At 37.7% G+C, this 16795-nt stretch overlaps 1 protein-coding gene across 3 annotated transcripts in view; it reads left to right on the top strand.

Annotated features, from left to right (window-relative positions):
• The first annotated feature begins 7243 nt into the window (after positions 1-7243).
• Positions 7244-16795, top strand: part of LOC136839372 (uncharacterized) — a 225768-nt gene continuing 216216 nt past the window's right edge. For 2 of the 3 annotated variants that reach the window (XM_067105289.1, XM_067105288.1), the window contains exon 1: positions 7257-7672. The gene's annotated coding sequence lies outside the window, so the exon portion shown is untranslated. Of the gene's footprint in view, positions 7673-16795 lie in introns of all 3 variants that reach the window. The other variant, XM_067105286.1, reaches the window with a different exon arrangement.

Genomic DNA, 16795 nt, shown 5'->3' with positions numbered 1-16795 from the left:
ATAGATTTGCATTAAAGTATGGCTAATGTTTCTTTAAGCATGACGGAAACTTCACTGATCACGTAACTCTAAAGTCCGTGTTCCATTCCTCTTAGATTGTCCGTGAAAGTTATAAATATGGTAGCTTTTGTTTTCAAATGAAGATTTGTTAAAGTTTTTTAGATTATATTAGCAGTTTTTCCATTGTTTTGCTGCTTAATTTGATCCATTTTATGTAATTTTTACCTAGCCATAATTTGCATTTTTCTCTCACTTCAAAACCGAGTAAAATACATAGATGAAAGCTCCAGATGCGAGCACAGTAAATATTAAACTTGGCTGCTTAAGGCAACAACCACTGAATGATAATTAGTACAGTTTGCCGGACCACGAGAACAAAGACCAATCTTTATATATAACAGTCTCATGCTAAGTGTAAAAATACAGAAATTGTATAAATGATAACTTACTTTTGTGTCTTGATATTGATCGGTAAGGTAGTACTAAAATATATAACTGGTGTCAGTTTATACCATTTCTATGCAACATTGTGGCAAATATAAACATATCAGACGACATGCAACTGCCTGAGGGCATAAAATAACATAAATAATTATGAAAGCAAGTTGAACAATATAGTTACCAAACAAATGCTCTGAAGCATTTTTTGTTTTTATGTCGACAAAACAAAAATCCAGTAGACGAGTGTAAAGGGTACTCTTTAAGAAACAAACACATGTATTATGGGATATCTTTACAGTTCAAAATTTTTCGTGATACGGGTATTGAGACTTGTTAATCCGTGGGAAAACTAAGAGCTTTTTCATTTGAACACTGAAGTATAAATTTAATAATATTTCCCAGGGATGTGTAAAGGTGACATTGTTAAAAAGAAAAGTAAATAGAAAGTCATTCAAAAAAAATTTGGCTAATATTCTATTTAGCGCTCTTATTTTTTTTATTATTATTAATCTTTACTTTCAATAAACGAAAGATCAACTTACTGGGTACAGCGTGCCTTTAAACCCCACCTGCCACCCCTCATCATCATCCATTTAGTCATACGTTGTAGCAGTCGTAATTAATGTAATTCCCGTAATCCTGTGCAAAAATGTTGTTTTTCTTTTATTCACCTTAATGAAACTTGTGGATTAACAAGCTATATGTTTTCGAGCTGCGGTCTCTTGTGGGGTTTCATCGAAACGGGAGTTCAAAGCGTGCTCCAGCAGAATGGGTTTTGTTTCCCATTTTTCGAGTTCGTTCGTGATCACTGCATCCGGCGGGATGCCCGTGGAAGATTGAATTTCAAAGGCTTGCGTTGTCATTAAAAAAGAAACAACAGAACAGGTCAACTAAAAATGAAATCAAGATAAAAATGTAAATATCCTAATGGGGAAATGTTACCAATTTTTCTTTCGTAGGACTCGGTAATTGACTGACTTTTTCACAAAAATATTCTCGCAATGCTGACAATTACAGAAAAATTTAATAGCTCACGACGGCAATGTCTTTCCAAATACGTCACATAGATTTAAGTTACGGAAGTTATTGCCTATTGAAAACTGACAAGTTTTTTCTCGTGTTAGAGATATTTAGAATTTGTAGACGCCATAGGAAATGGTGATAAAAGGAATTATGACTTATGGAGGTTCATCTGCCTCATGGATTTCGATAGGAAAATGAATAGGAAAAAGGCTATGTGAAGAGCAGTGTTGGTTTAAACTAGGAAGAATGTTTGTTGATTGAATAATATGAAACAATGCGTGAGAAGTTTAACACTAAGGGAAAAACTGCTCCTGTTCAGATCCATTAGAAGATTTTATGATGGATGTGAAGCTTTTGTATAAATATGTTGACGGAAGAATGACAAGATGAAGTTAGGCTACGTCTTCTTGGCTGATCAATATGGAAAATGTATTGGGTAATGAGGCTGAAAAGTCAGAGAAATAACAGATGTAGATACGGATTTTTATGATAAGGCTTTGTGTAGGTGATGAGGAATGACCGATGTTTGTCCATCACAGTGTAGATTATACTATTAATGAGAAGCTTCGAAGACTGCGAATGATAAAGGTGTGATCGGAAATGGATATCTAGAAGGTGAAAAAATGAACGCAAGTACAGTTGGTGAAAGAATGGAGGTGACTGGCTCACAAGGATCCTTGATACATTAGTGTATCAAGGAATTTGTGAAAATAGATCACTTAATGAGTTTATGGATGAGCTGCTGAACCGGGCCATGTCTTATGGAGCTAAAGTTTGTCGCATCTTTTTCAGTTCCCTGGTAAGGAATTTCCTGAATTTTTATTTTTTGGTTCTTTGAGCATAAGAATAGCTGTTTCATTTCCTAGTGCGAGTTTGTGTATGGCACCTGTCTACCTCTCTGGGGTTGTCAATTTTTGTTATGTAGAGAGTGAATCAATTTCTACAATGTTGTGAGGGCTAAGTTACTAAGATGAGAAACTCCCTCCCTCTACTAAGCCAAAGAATTGTAGAGAGGTCCTTCCACTTTATCAGATATAACTGTAAGTGTTAAGGAGGGTTTTTTGTTTTGGCAATTTGACGTAAAAATTATTATACCCCATTAACCATAAAGTTTGTGGATAGCGGAAAAAACTGCTGATATGTCAAAATGTTTGCAGGGGGATTTTGTCAAGCTAAGAGAAAGGAAAAGGATACGGTGATGAGGATCAGCGATTCGTAGGTTTGGAGGGAAGAAAGTTTTTTCAATACTAATTTAGTGGTGTGGCAGAACTTTGGTATCATAGAAATACAAGGTCACTCACTGGATCAAGGGGAGTGGCACAGTTTTTGCAATTAGCTGATGTACTGATGACGAACCTTTTGTATATGCAGATATGCTTCCTCAATTGAACTGTTTAATGTCAAAGAAAGAAAGACTTAATGCTGTAGAGACTGATAGTTAAAGTAGTAAATATGGCATATGAAGAGCAGGACAGGTTGAAAGGTGGTTTGGTCAGTGGGAAGAATAAAGGATGATAGGTTGGTGAAAAGTGAGCAAATTTGGAGGCGTTAAAGGAAGGGGGAGACAGTGACCTAGAAGTTAAGTATACCTTAGTTTAACCAGACCACTGAGCTGGTTAACAGCTCTCCTAGGGCTGGCCCGAAGGATTAGATTTATTTTACGTGGCTAAGAACCAACTGGTTACCTAGCAACGGGACCAACATCTTATTGTGGAATCCGAATCACATTATGACGAGAAATGAATTTCTATCACCAGAAGTAAATTCCTCTTATTCTTCATTGGCCGGTCGGAGAGTCGAACGCTGGGCCAACAGCGTGCTAGCCGAGAGCTCTACCCACCCCTCCAATGAAGAACTACAGTGACCTAGAAAGTGATGGATAAACGCTATGAGGGAGGAGTTAGAATGGAAAGGCATCGTTCATAAATTTTTCTTGCGATATGAGTCCGAGGTGAAGAATGGGCATAGCTATCCCAACCGAACGGCCCCCGCCCTGCACACACACCATGGAGCGGAACATTAGTGAGATACTTCTTTACCATGTTCTTGAGTCCTAATGCAAAGCAATATTTAGCAAACTAGAGTGCCGGCACGATAGAAGTGGTTTGCGCAGTGTGTGTGTACGGGCATTTTATGTGGTGTAGATGAGCCGTATGTGAAGGCTCATGAAATGGCTGATGCAGAAGTTTTCTGAACCTGGGCATCCATGATTCAGCAGTGGTAGTTGAGTTGCTTCTTCTCTGCAGCCTCTTTTTGCAGAAATGACTTCATTTTGACTATATATATATATATATATATATATATATATATATATATATATATATATATATATATATATATATATATATATATATATATATATATATATATATATATATATATATATATATATATATATATATATATATAATACACACATATATATATATATATATATATATATATATGATGTGACTTTTACGTGATGTACCTTTTTCATAACATATTGTATGGAATGAACTCCCACACATACCCTAGAAACATAGTTTTTGCAATGTCAAACTTATTATTATTATTATTTTTTTTGGTTAGGAGTCATCTAAATTTCTAAGAATTAGCACTGAAGATTTCTAAAAAAAAAAAAAATAATAATAATAATAATAATAAGCCATATAATAGAACTACTTCCTCTTGTTAGTGTGTATTTTCAAAAAGTTAGATAAATCGAAAGGCAGCTGATTTTGTAACACAAGACCACCCTTCACGTTAAAGATAACGGCAGCTACTTTAAATTCTTGTCAGTCGAAGATTCTTATCTATTGCGGAAGCCGTGCTTCATCCTGTTAACGGGGGAGGGAATTCGTGTTCTTCGGTAGTGTTTCCATGGCCATCCATTTTCACTCCTCCGTAAGATTTATTATTTGTATTTACTTAATAATTTTTTTTTAAGCTTTACACTTATTTGCTAGTGAGTGGCGACTTTTTAGTTTCAATGTTCACGACAAATAACTGTTTCGGCGATAAAATTCTGTTCTGAGGAGAGGAAATAAAAAAGGCAAGTTGAAACATTAATACTCTTGCTGCAAGTTCTTGTCTATTGTGTTTAGCCGTCACCAGTGAACTTCATCATGTATGCATATGGCACTGTGTGCAAGTACATGTGTAAATACCGTAAGTGAATATACGTAGAATTATAGACGAGACATACATTATTCCTAAATGAATGTTTATTGAGGTAGAAATTTTACCCTTTTACCCTTTTACCCATGCACACATAAACAAGTGCGGGTTTGTTATCATTGTTGGCAAAAAAGTTTGTTTGAAATATTTTTCAATCAAGAATTTACAGCAGCATAGTAATCTAACTCTTATCTGTAAATTTTTAGTCATACATCAGATGTACATTAATCACGTCATGTATTTTACCTGTCTTTATTTTAGATTCTTCATGTACCTCATCTTATGTATCATTGTATGGCCTTTCCGCCGATATGTATATCTACCTTTTATATGCCATGTAACGAAGGTTGTACGTATTCTTATGCTTGCCAGAAAACACAAATTCTGCATGGACGCAGCGGGAGGCCTTGCCCACCTTTCCGTCCGCTTTTTGTCTTATAAACACCTGTCAAATTCGAGGAGCAGAGCCCGTGCTGGCACATGGCCAGCTAAATCTGAAACAACAACATAATGAAGGTACGGGCTGCTCTAGGGCAGAGGTGCTGGCACAAGGCCAGCTAAATCTGAAACAACAACATAATAAAGAATCCTTTCCATGACCTTGAACCTCACTATATATATATATATATATATATATATATATATATATATATATATATATATATATATATATTTTTGTATATATATTTTTATAAATATTACACCTGTCGTAACATTTGATTGTAAATAAATCAGCCTGACCAAGAGAAAAGTCCCGTGCTGTCTTCAGTTCAAACTTTAACATCCGTTGGAGAAAGGAATAGGTAGCATTTAGGCAAATCTATAGGAGAAAACAACAACTTTAAGAATAGGTGGTCCTAAAGTCCTTTTTCCTTTCTACCTGTCTCGTGGCGAATGTTTTTAACAGAGCATAGGCTGCATGACGAGGCCAAGACCCAGGCCGGTCAGGGCTGAGAGAAAAAGTCTCCAGACGTCTAATTATTTCATTAGTGAATGGTGAAACAACATAATAGAGTCTGTGTGTTGTTGAAACTTCGTCCATTCTTTTAACCTCTTTTCTGTATTTCCAACTCTTTCTTTGCTCAGCCACCACTTAGGGTATATGTGTTTGAAGTCTAGATTAAGCCCTAATTATTATATTGTTAGCTTCAACCCTGTTATTCCAGTAAAATACCTAGGATTTAGGGTAAAGCAAAATCAGGTTAAATCTCGATGCTTTTGTATGCCTCAGCCGAATGTTTGGAAGAACGTTTAAAATCAAATTCATAATATTCTTTGTTAAGTTTAATAATTAACTGGCGACCTTTGGCTAATTAACGACTGTCTTTGAGGTTAACTTTTGGCTTTGGTTACGTGTAATCTTGGTTTGCAGGGCCGTAAAAATTACGTAAATTGAATAATATGATCAACCAATATATATATATATATATATATATATATATATATATATATATATATATATATATATAATATAGTAAAATAAAGTTTATATATATTTTATAATTTGCAGCACATAGTAAAATTTTCCAATGTTTTATAATTTGCAGCATTTTTTTACTATAGTCACAACATTTGCTCATCTTTCATCACTAAAAGTAGTAACAGCTAAAGAAAATAGAAGGGCGTGGGGAATGTCTTCAAACGTTGGTTTCTGTAAAAACAAAATAAGACCTTCGTGGCCAGGACAGCTCGTCTTTCGAATGTTGACATAGAAAATAATGCTTTCGCAGACACACTTTTAGGCATCCTCTTTTCGTAGGAGAATACCTGAGTAACAAGACAGGGAAAAATGCTAAACGATGTGGAGCGTCTCGGTACAATTTGGGAAAATTAACCTACATTCTATGATAAAACCCACCTAAAAATAATCTCAAGTCCCCGAGTCCCTCGTTTTCGTTATTTCTGTCAAGTGTTTTATTTGTGTTCTTTCGTCGGAGTTACTTTCCGCAGAATATGTGTGCGCCCAGCCGCTTAAATTATATAGTGAGAAATAGGCAGTAATAAAAGAAATAAATAACATGGGTGATACTTGGTGTTGGCATCCGTAAAAGATGTTTGCAGAGTAGCAAACCCCGTTGCCAGCTTTTTTTTTTTTTTTGGTTCATTTTGCCACCGCCCTGATCCGATACTTGATGTTGTCACAAGTGTTTGACAAAGTATTTCGTATGTTATTCCGTATTTCCCCATCTCCTGCTACCTATAAAAAGTTCGATGCTGTATTATTTATCACGAGGTTACTTTTATGCCTAAAGGAAATTTGGCATTTTTGAAGATGACTTGGAATTACGGACCATAGCTACAGGTCTTTGAACGAAAATATACGGATTTAGTCTGAAGAGAAGAGGAGAGACAGAAAGAAGAAAAGAGAATATATATCCCCGTGTCCCGAGATCTTGGAGGCAGCCAGATGTACGATGATCCTCTTCAAAGAGCATTGACGCCACAAACAACACAAAATTTTTTGTCTATCGTTTTATTTTTATCATTTATTAACATATTATGGACTGCGAAAAATTAAAGACAATGTATGTATAATGTAATTCATTAAAAGTATGGCAATTCGTACGACAATTTAAAAAACATACGATGATTTGATTGTGAATGTTACCGAACTAAAGCCAGACTCCAACGGAGGTACCACTCTGTCTCAGTCATTGGACTCAGTGTGTGTTTGTAGCTGTGTAAGTAAACGTGTGACCCAGAGAATCATAGGTGTGACGTGGTGTGGTGATGGATCCATGAGTTATGTGTTTATGACTTCACATAATTGCGTACTGGATTTTTGCTTAGGTTCGGAAAGTGATTTTTGCTGCTGAAAAATTTGACGGTTAATGTAATATTTTAGCATCAAGTTGATCACGTAAGGGAACAATTGAGTAATATGCCTGACTTGAAATGACAATTTTAGCATGTTTGTAAATTCCCGTTTGACAGACACGTGACATTTCATGCTCAGTTGAATATTGACTCTAAATTTCGTAGTCCCATCACAGAGTCTTGTCGAATGATGAGCCATACAGCGACTTGTGGATCCCTATGAAAACATACGGTAGGTCTTTGCCTTAATCATATATGCAGCGTAGCCTAAGACCTAAACAAAAATGCTTACGTCACACGGTATGCTGTTGTAAGGTGGAAGAATGTTACGATACCCAAAATTTCAGGTCATCTTTGCACGTAAACGTTTTTGATGTTCAAGTTTTATAAGATCGTTTTTTACTGGAACTATTCAGATATCTGCCCCTTTTGGTGTTCGATGCCCATACAGACATATACATATGTACATTACTTTAGTAAATGCATTTTAATGTACCGTAGAATTATCTTTGTCAAGTTTGCCAGGCCTTTAACCCACTTTAAGGCAGCCCTACGGCATCGTAAATCTTAGTGTTGAAAGACAACATCCAGTTTTATAACTAACCGGTCAAGGTGAATAGTATGTGTTGTAAAAATTTTTAAGCAAGAGTTGAAGGATTGTTTTTTCGTGCAAGTTTATTGGTACCGTAGCCTGCTTCCTGTCATGTCCCTCGATATGGTTATTTCAAGCAAAGTTTATTAATTGTTTTATTTTATACTTATTTAAATGTATTACAAGACCTGTTGTAATGAGCAAGTTTTATTTGTAACCAAAGAGCGCATGCATAAAATATTCCTTCAAATGAGAGAGAGAGAGAGAGAGAGAGAGAGAGAGAGAGAGAGAGAGAGAGAGAGAGAGAGAGAGAGAGAGATCGTTCTTACCGACGGATGGGACAAAGGTTGATAATGAGCATTTCCAGTGAATGAATGTGTCCATTTACATGATGAAAACATGATGCATAAAAGGAACTGCAGCGATTTTACTTCATTATTAAATAATAATAGTTCAGCATGCACATGTAGAATAATGCATTGTTATTTGAGTTGAGCTTCGAGTTTAACTGATTTATTGTTGCATTCAGTTGGCGTGACATCAGTTTGTTTAAAGTGTAAGCGCAGACACATTTACACTTACACATACAGTTCCGTACATATCAGAAGTAATAAAAATTTCATGAAATAACAATCTTTATTTTATTAATATATTCATAAGGTCTGGTTAGCTGAATGCATTATTTTCATTGTAATCTTATCCAATGACAGTCGTTATCAGCCTAAATGTGAAAAGCTTAATTTCAGGTCCATTTTTAAGGCGCAGCCATTTTTAATTGAAGAAAACGTGCGTTTCTGTTATTTACTGATGAGTTCTGTAGTCGTCTAATGTAATTAACCAGTATAAAGGAAACGCCCTTTTCTTTTTTACCCGTACCTGCTTGTTTGCACCTTGTTTCTGAGGGATGGGATGTAGTGCATGTTTTGTGCACTGGAACCTGTTGAATATCATGACATGTAGAGTTGAGAATATATTATTCTCCAATATATAGAGAATTATATATCTTGAATTGTACATTACTGTAGGCTATATAGTTCTTCATTGGAGGGGTGGGTAGAGCTCTCGGCTAGCACGCTGTTGGCCCAGCGTTCGACTCTCCGACCGGCCAGTGAAGAATTAGAGGGAATTTATTTCTGGTGACAGAAATTCATTTCTCGTCATAATGTGGTTCGGATTCCACAATAAGCTGTAGGTCCCGTTGCTAGGTAACCAATTGGTTGTTAGCCACGTAAAATAAGTCTAATCCTTCGGGTCAGCCCTAGGAGAGCTGTTAATCAGCTCAGTGGTCTGGTTAAATTAAGATATACTTAACTAGTGACCTTATATTGATGTTGCACTGGTTTAAGTAACCGTAGGTCTTGGCCACGGATGCAGCAAGAAATAAATGGGTCAATATTCTTAATTTTTGTTTGGGGAGGACATGCCCACTTATAAACACGATTTGCGCAACGTTCATATGAAATAAGTGAGGGGGGAAAGAATTCCAGGGCAACTTGTTGAGGCAATGAGGAGGGTAGAATGAGTGGAACAAGACCTTTCAGTTTGCTATCAACAACTGGTCCTGCTTTGCGGAGGAGTCCAAGTCTGATTACGTTCTCTTTATGCGAACATGTTAGCCTGTGTCTTCTTCTCTGCATCTGTTCCCACTTCTGTGTGGGGTCGATGTTTCTGACAACTTACCGCCACCTGGCTCGGTCAAACACATCGTCCTCTGACAACTGTTTGTCTCTCAGGTCATCTCTAAATACGTCCATCCACCTTTGCTTTGGTCTTCCTCTTGCTCTCCCACCAGGCACCTCCATCTGCATCACTCTCCTCCCTACATAAGTCTCATCCCTTCTCATCACATGGCCATACCACTGCAGTCTTCTTTCCTGGGCCTTCTTTGATAGTTCTACGACTTTAGTGGTTCCTCGAATCCTTGCATTTCTGATCCCGTCCATTTTTGTTACTCCACACATCCACCTGAGCATTTTCATCTCTACCTCATCCAATTCCTTCTCTTGCACTCTCTTTACCGGCCATGTTTCTGCTCCATACATCAAAGCTGGTCTCACTACTGTCTTATACATTCTTCCTTTAACATTTATGTTGATTCTGCGGTCACACAAGACACCTGACATATTTCTCCAATTTTTCCATCCAGTCTGCACTGTGTGTGTTATTTCTGCATCCAAATTTCCATCAGCAACTGTTGAACCAAGATACCTAAATTTTTCTACTCGGTTCAACCTTGTCCCTTCCATACAAATCTCGGAGTCTTGAACTTCATTAAAACTTAGGTATACATTCAGTCTTCTTCCTACTGATCTTTAATCCTCTGTCTTCCAGTACCTTCCTCCATTGCTTTAGTTTTGACTCCACTGCCGCTCTGTTGGTGCTGCATAACACGATGTTATCAGCAAACAACATGCACCAGGGTGATTAATCTCTTATTCCTTGAGATAGCACATCCATTATCAGGTCAAAAAGATATAGACTTAAAGCAGATCCCTGATGTAAACCAACTCTTACTGGTATCCATTCAGTTAACCCAACACTGCTTCTAACCTGCGTTTTTGTTCCTTCATACATATCTTGGACCAACCTCGCATACTTCTCCGGTGTTCCCTTTACTCGCATTTATCTCCAAACCTCTTGGCGTGGGACTCTATCATATGCCTTTTCCAGATCTATGAATACTATGTGCAGTCCTTTTTGCTTTTCCCAGTGTTTTTCCATCATCTGTTGGAGGGCAAACAATGCATCCCTACAGATATTTCTTCCCTAATTCTTTGATCCAATATTCTTTCCCAGATTTTCATGGTGTGAGACATTAGCTTTATTCCTCTGTAGTTTGCACAATCCTGGATGTCACCCTTCTCTTTATAGATAGGCACAATGAAGTTTTCTCTCCATTCTTTTGGTATTTTTTCCTGACTGTATAGTTTCTTTGCTAGGTCCCACAGCATGTCTATTCCTTCTTCTCCCAGGCTCTTCCACGCCTCTTCAGGAATTCCATTTGGTCGTATTGCTTCACCGTTTTTCATCTTCTTTAGTGCCTTCTTTACTTCCTTCCTGCTAATAGTATGTGTCTTACCAAGGTTCTGGAATCCATCTTCCAAGAATTTTTTAGGATTTTTTTCATTTAACAGGTGTTCATAATATTCTTTCCACCTCCTCTTTATCTTATCCTCGTTGCATAAAACCACCCCATTCCCATCCTTAACTTGTTTTATATGGAAGTAGTCTCTGGTGTTCTTGTCCCTCGACTTTGCAATTCTGTGAATTTTTCTCTCCCCTCAGCTGTTTCCAGCTCTTCGTACATGTCATCCAACGCTCTTGCCTTCTCTTGTGCAAATGCCTTCTTTACTTGTTTCTTATGTCTTTGCTACCTCTCATTATCCTCTTGCTGTCCATATTTTTCCCAGATCTTTTTTGCATCTTTTGGGTTTCACCATCTCTTTCACTTCTTCATTCCACCACCTGGTTTCCTTACCGTCAGGAGGTTTCTTTCCAGATGTCTTTCCCAACATCTCTCCACCCACTCTTCGTGATCACCATACTGTTGTGATTCCATCATTCTTGCACTCCCTCTAGCAATCTAACTTCCTTCAATACTCTCTCCTTAAATTCCTGCCTCGCTTCCTCCTCTTGCGTCAGCTTCCACCACTTGATTGTTGATGGGACACGTGCAAGCCTATCTTTTACTGTGTTCCTTATTTCCATGTCCATTATCATCACCCTGTGCTGTGCTGCCACACACTCTCCATTTAAAATTTTACAATTTCTCACCTCTCTCAGATGTGATCTGCAAATGAGGCAGTCAGTTTGACTTTCTCTTGCTCCACTCTTGTATGTGATGTACTGATTTTTTTTTTTTTTTTCAAACCAGGTGTTGACAATAGCCAAATCAAGTGACACTGCACAATCCACAACTCTATGAAGTCTATGTACGCTTATGATAAAACGCGTATATATTACTTATGCATATGCTCTGACGCGCTGCTAGCGATTATGCTATTTCCAAGAATAATTTATGTGCGCTAATAACAGTAATAAAATATGTTTTACATAAGCCGGTAATTCACTCCTCAATTTAAGTCCACCTTCACGTTTCTTCATGTTTGAGTCCTGAAAGCCCAGCTGACTTTAACAAGTTTTAGAGATAGTTGGCTATTCCCTAACAAATAGGCTAATTGGCTTCATTGACAGGAAATATAATAAGTTTTCGGTCTGAGATTTTGTTGTTCTCTGTTATTTATTTGGATTGTCTTTCATATAATTTTGAAAAATATCTCTCACACACATACACACATATATAGGCTATATGTGTGTGTGTTTGTGTGTATGTATGGATGATGTCTGTAACGTGGCCATTACATTATGTAGGAATTGGGGATGTAACAAAAACCTTTTCATCTTATAAAACAATAACCGCATAACACTACATCACCGTTTGATGATGAGTTATTTTAAATGTACCTGAATCTGAAAGGTAAGTGTACCTATGAACTGAAATGAACGTTATCCTACTTAGTGGTGTAACGGTTAACCTAAGTGTTGTAACAGTCTAGGGATCGAGACTCGGAAAAGAGAATTGCCTGATCCATTTCCTTTAGGATTTCGGGTCTTTCGATGAAAAACGAATCAAAAACTTTTAGGAAATAGAAAGGTAAGACATTATTGCAGTAATTAAAATAGGCTGCATAGAACCGATAAAATGTAACCCCTAAAATCATTATAGCCTACTTGTACACAATTCTTTGGCTTGCTGATTCCAACTTTGCCTGAAAAAAATCCATTTTGCCTTTGTTGACTAAGATACTGAATCAAGTACCTGGTGATTAGTTGATTGGTGGATGCAGTTAATGTGGAAAGGATCATGGGGCTAGCGGTCTCATCCCAGAAAGGCTTGGAGAGCAAAGTTAGTTGGCACCCCGTAGAGCCATCTTTGTAGGCTGAGTGGAAAAGGCAATACAGTGTACTTATGGCCTACACATACAGACGCGCATACACACACACACACACATATATATGTGTGTGACACATACACATATGTGTGTGTGTGTGTGTCTGTTGAATCGTTGCATTGCTGCCCCATTGTTGTTAAATTTCACTGCGATTATCGCCGTACCGTGCACACAAAGCGCAGCCAGATCCTACCAGCCGCGTTCTGGGTTTGGTTTTATCCATTACACGGAAGAGCTCGTTAGCATCCGGTTTGTAGCTAGCCATCGGAAATGGGCTGTTATTACGCAAGGCTGCATTTGCGTGTGCATTATCAGTAATCTTACGGATCGTGAAAAATACATCTAGAATTATTGATGTTGTTGCCGGAACAGTCTTTACTCTGTGCGGAGTTTTTTAACTTTTGTTTTGGAGGGGGAGAGGGATTATTTTAAATTGCTTTCATAGGCTTTAGTCGTTTAGTTTTTGTGTTTTGTTTATCCTAATGTATTGTATTTTTCATTTTTACTTATCTTTTAGATAGTGGAATCATGTATCGTTTCCATTCTGTTTATTTGAATGAAAATATTTGGTGAGTTATGTCCGTGCTCGGTATCGTTACATTAATATCTAAGCTGCATCCATATGCTATAGTGTCGTTAGGTTTACCATAATTTCTGATTGCAAACCAGGACAATAGTTAATTGTGAGACATTTACGTTATATAATGCTGCTTATTGTATATTTATGCAGTAATAAAGGTATTTCATATTTAGAGCAAAATTATTAAAAACATTATAATTACTGTTGTTACGAAGAATGTTTAAAACAAACATTGTAATAATTTGTCAGTAAGAAACATGCAGAAATATTTCAAATAACGAAGGCAAGTAGTGCAATATTGTTCCTGTCTTGACCATTCATATTTCTCTGGAGAGAGTACTCTTTTTCATTACAATAATGTCACTCCTAATCTGTTACAAGCCGTGAATAGGTTACTTAAAGTTTATCTTACAAAGAAACCAATGCACTAATAAAATTCTTGACATGAGACTTGGGCTTTGGGACCAAACATTGCTCATGGAACAGAGGAGTCTCTCCTCAGGTGCTGAGATGCCGGCTGAACAAAATACAGACTTGCTTGAGAATGGGAACGAGAGATTCATTATATTAGAGTCATTGGACATGAGAACCCATTTTGCTTCAGAACCAGTAGGTGGTCGGCGTTGCTTCTCAGTCTTTTTCTGTAGCAGAGTATGACATGTATTGTCGAGCAGTACCATCTCATCAAACAGGCCAGAACATCTACAGTGGCCTTTACAGTCTGCTGATTTTCCATCTTATGACCAAGTGACTTCTCTGCTGACCAATTTGTGAGACTCGACGTGTTCACAGCTCTTCTGTTAGAGTTAGTAAAGGACAGAAATTTTTAACTGGAAAACACTTTTGCTCCATGTGGAATGGAACTGCTATATTCCCTCTCCATATTAATCTTTGATATGTCTAGTTCAATAGCTCTTGTCGTTGCACTAGTATTTTGTCCTCTCAGCTTCAGCGCAGTCGTACTGAAGAAATTTAGCTACCCGTGGACAGACCGTTCATACCCCTTCTTGGTTTGGCTCCTCAAAAAATCTTTTAATTATTGCTAGGCATTGAAGAAGAGTATTTCCTTGGCCCGTGAAACAGAACATATGAAAGTGAGAGAAATTTGGTTACCATGCTGAAAAGTTTACATCCAGCTTCTACATTTTTACGAAATTCTGTCGATTGAGTAATACAAAGTGTGAATGCGAAAATATCTACAATTTTCACAACAACGAATTCGCAGTCGAATGGCAAAACATCGTTAATAACATTTGGATGTTGAAATTGTCACCACAAAACAATACAACTGTTTCAAGATGGTGTTGCTTTTGAACGAGAACAAGATACCCGCTGAAATTTCAGATGTCTCCCTGAGGCACTGACGTGATGTGTAGCGTTCGATTTTGACTAAGCCAGTCCTGTACTGGCACGGTCTCTTGCTCATCAGCAGCCTGTAAATGACGTGAAATCAAACATGTTTTGTACCATTTAAGGGAAAACATCATACAATCACAGGCACGATGTTGCTATGGTTGATGTTCGAAGCAACTATTACAATTGCAGACAAACCGATTCTGGTGTATGAAAAGTGAATAATGTTTCATCAATACATAATTGGGTTATGTGCAGTTTTTAAAGTTCTAAAAAAGTCAGGAGTAAAAAGTTAAAAAAGGGCAGCATTAAATACGTGTAATGCCTGTCAGAGGGTTTTATAGGTTCTTGATTTTTAAAAATTTCTTGTTCTTTCTTTCTTGCGTGGGGCAAAATCATTAGCCAGTCGGGACATCGGAGCAAGTACTAAAAAGTAGGGCTGAAATAAAAGTATACCGCATCAGGAAACATACGTATCCTGCCTCTGATGGTATTTTTTCCTACATTGGCCAATCCGAGAAGTGGGGTAGGTCGGGGAGTGGGGTAGGTCTAGGTGTAGTAAAAGTTGTTTTTGTGTTTTACCTATTTTAGTTACTTCTTCTGTGTACGAAATTGCCCGACTTAATATAACCTGGCCTGGCAACGACTGAGAATTAGAAATAGAAAAACAGAATACGGTTGAATTCAAGCATTTGTTTTGCCCACAACGCATCAACCGGAACTGCTATGGTATGAAAACAGCGCACCACTTGGAGCCCACCATGGCAGAATACGTAGTTATTTGCCAATTCTGTGTAGTACATTATAAGTCAGTTAATGAAATATGGCAGTATACGCAGAACTGCTGCAGTAGCCTGTGCCGAAACAGGAAAAGAGACAAAGAGCCAAGGCTGAAACAATAGGAATCATGGATGTCGCCGGTCTAATAAAATAAACATGGAAAAATGCAAATATCGTCACTTCAAAGCAATAGACTGTACGTGAGAGTATAACGTGAAGATGGATCTCTTGAACAATATATCCACAAACAAGACGATTACTGCTAGTAAATGCCAGTGCTTCTACACAGCGCCTCCCATAACCAGGAAGTTATTCAGGTTGGTAGCCTAGCTTATTTGGACCGAATTACTATAACCCACTATATACATATAGAGTCGGAGTTTTGTCATTCCAGATATGTTAACAGCTCAGAAAATGTATCATCACTAACTGGAAATAGTTTAAGGTAGCACAGTATTCATGTGCAAGCTGCGTTGGTGTTCCATGGGTCTTTGAAAAGTGGTATATAAAATGCAGGGCTCGGAAGGCGATAGTCACTACTTCAAATCGCAGCAGGCATAAGCCTATTCTGTGTTTCTATGTTCCGTGGGACATTGGTCATCGACAGGTCGGGGTTGTAAGTTAAACACAAATGCAGAAAGTGTCGATTAAAAACCTTGTTGAACAAAACTTCTTCAGAGCATCAATAAACCATGGAAAAGTACTTTTTAGCTACACTCAGGAATATGGTGGGGAACCGGGTAATATTGCAGAACAGTTGCTCTTATTTTCTACAATGCAGCAGGATATCCTGAGGGTTGGGGCAAGGGGATGGTCCAGAGGAAGCGAAGCTCCCTCTGCCAGGCCAGGATATGGTACTGTAGGCTAAGGTTAGTTAGGTTAGGATATATCCAGGAACGTTCTTTTATTAAAGTCATGGCCAGACCACGTTTTCGAACGCCGTTTATGCAATCAAAATTTGATGTTGAATCGTTTTGGGCAATTTCAAAATTTCACACTGTTCGCACTTAGGCTATAAGGTACATGTATTAGGTTTTACGTCGCTTTTTAGCAAATAAACAGCTATGGCCCCTCCCCCGTCTGTTGAGGCTCCGGGCG

This window comes from Macrobrachium rosenbergii, chromosome 6 (assembly GCF_040412425.1).
Source record: "Macrobrachium rosenbergii isolate ZJJX-2024 chromosome 6, ASM4041242v1, whole genome shotgun sequence".
Taxonomy (NCBI): Eukaryota; Metazoa; Arthropoda; class Malacostraca; order Decapoda; family Palaemonidae; genus Macrobrachium; species Macrobrachium rosenbergii.
Note: the sequence above shows the minus strand (reverse complement) of the source record. Positions and strands in the feature narration are given on the sequence as shown.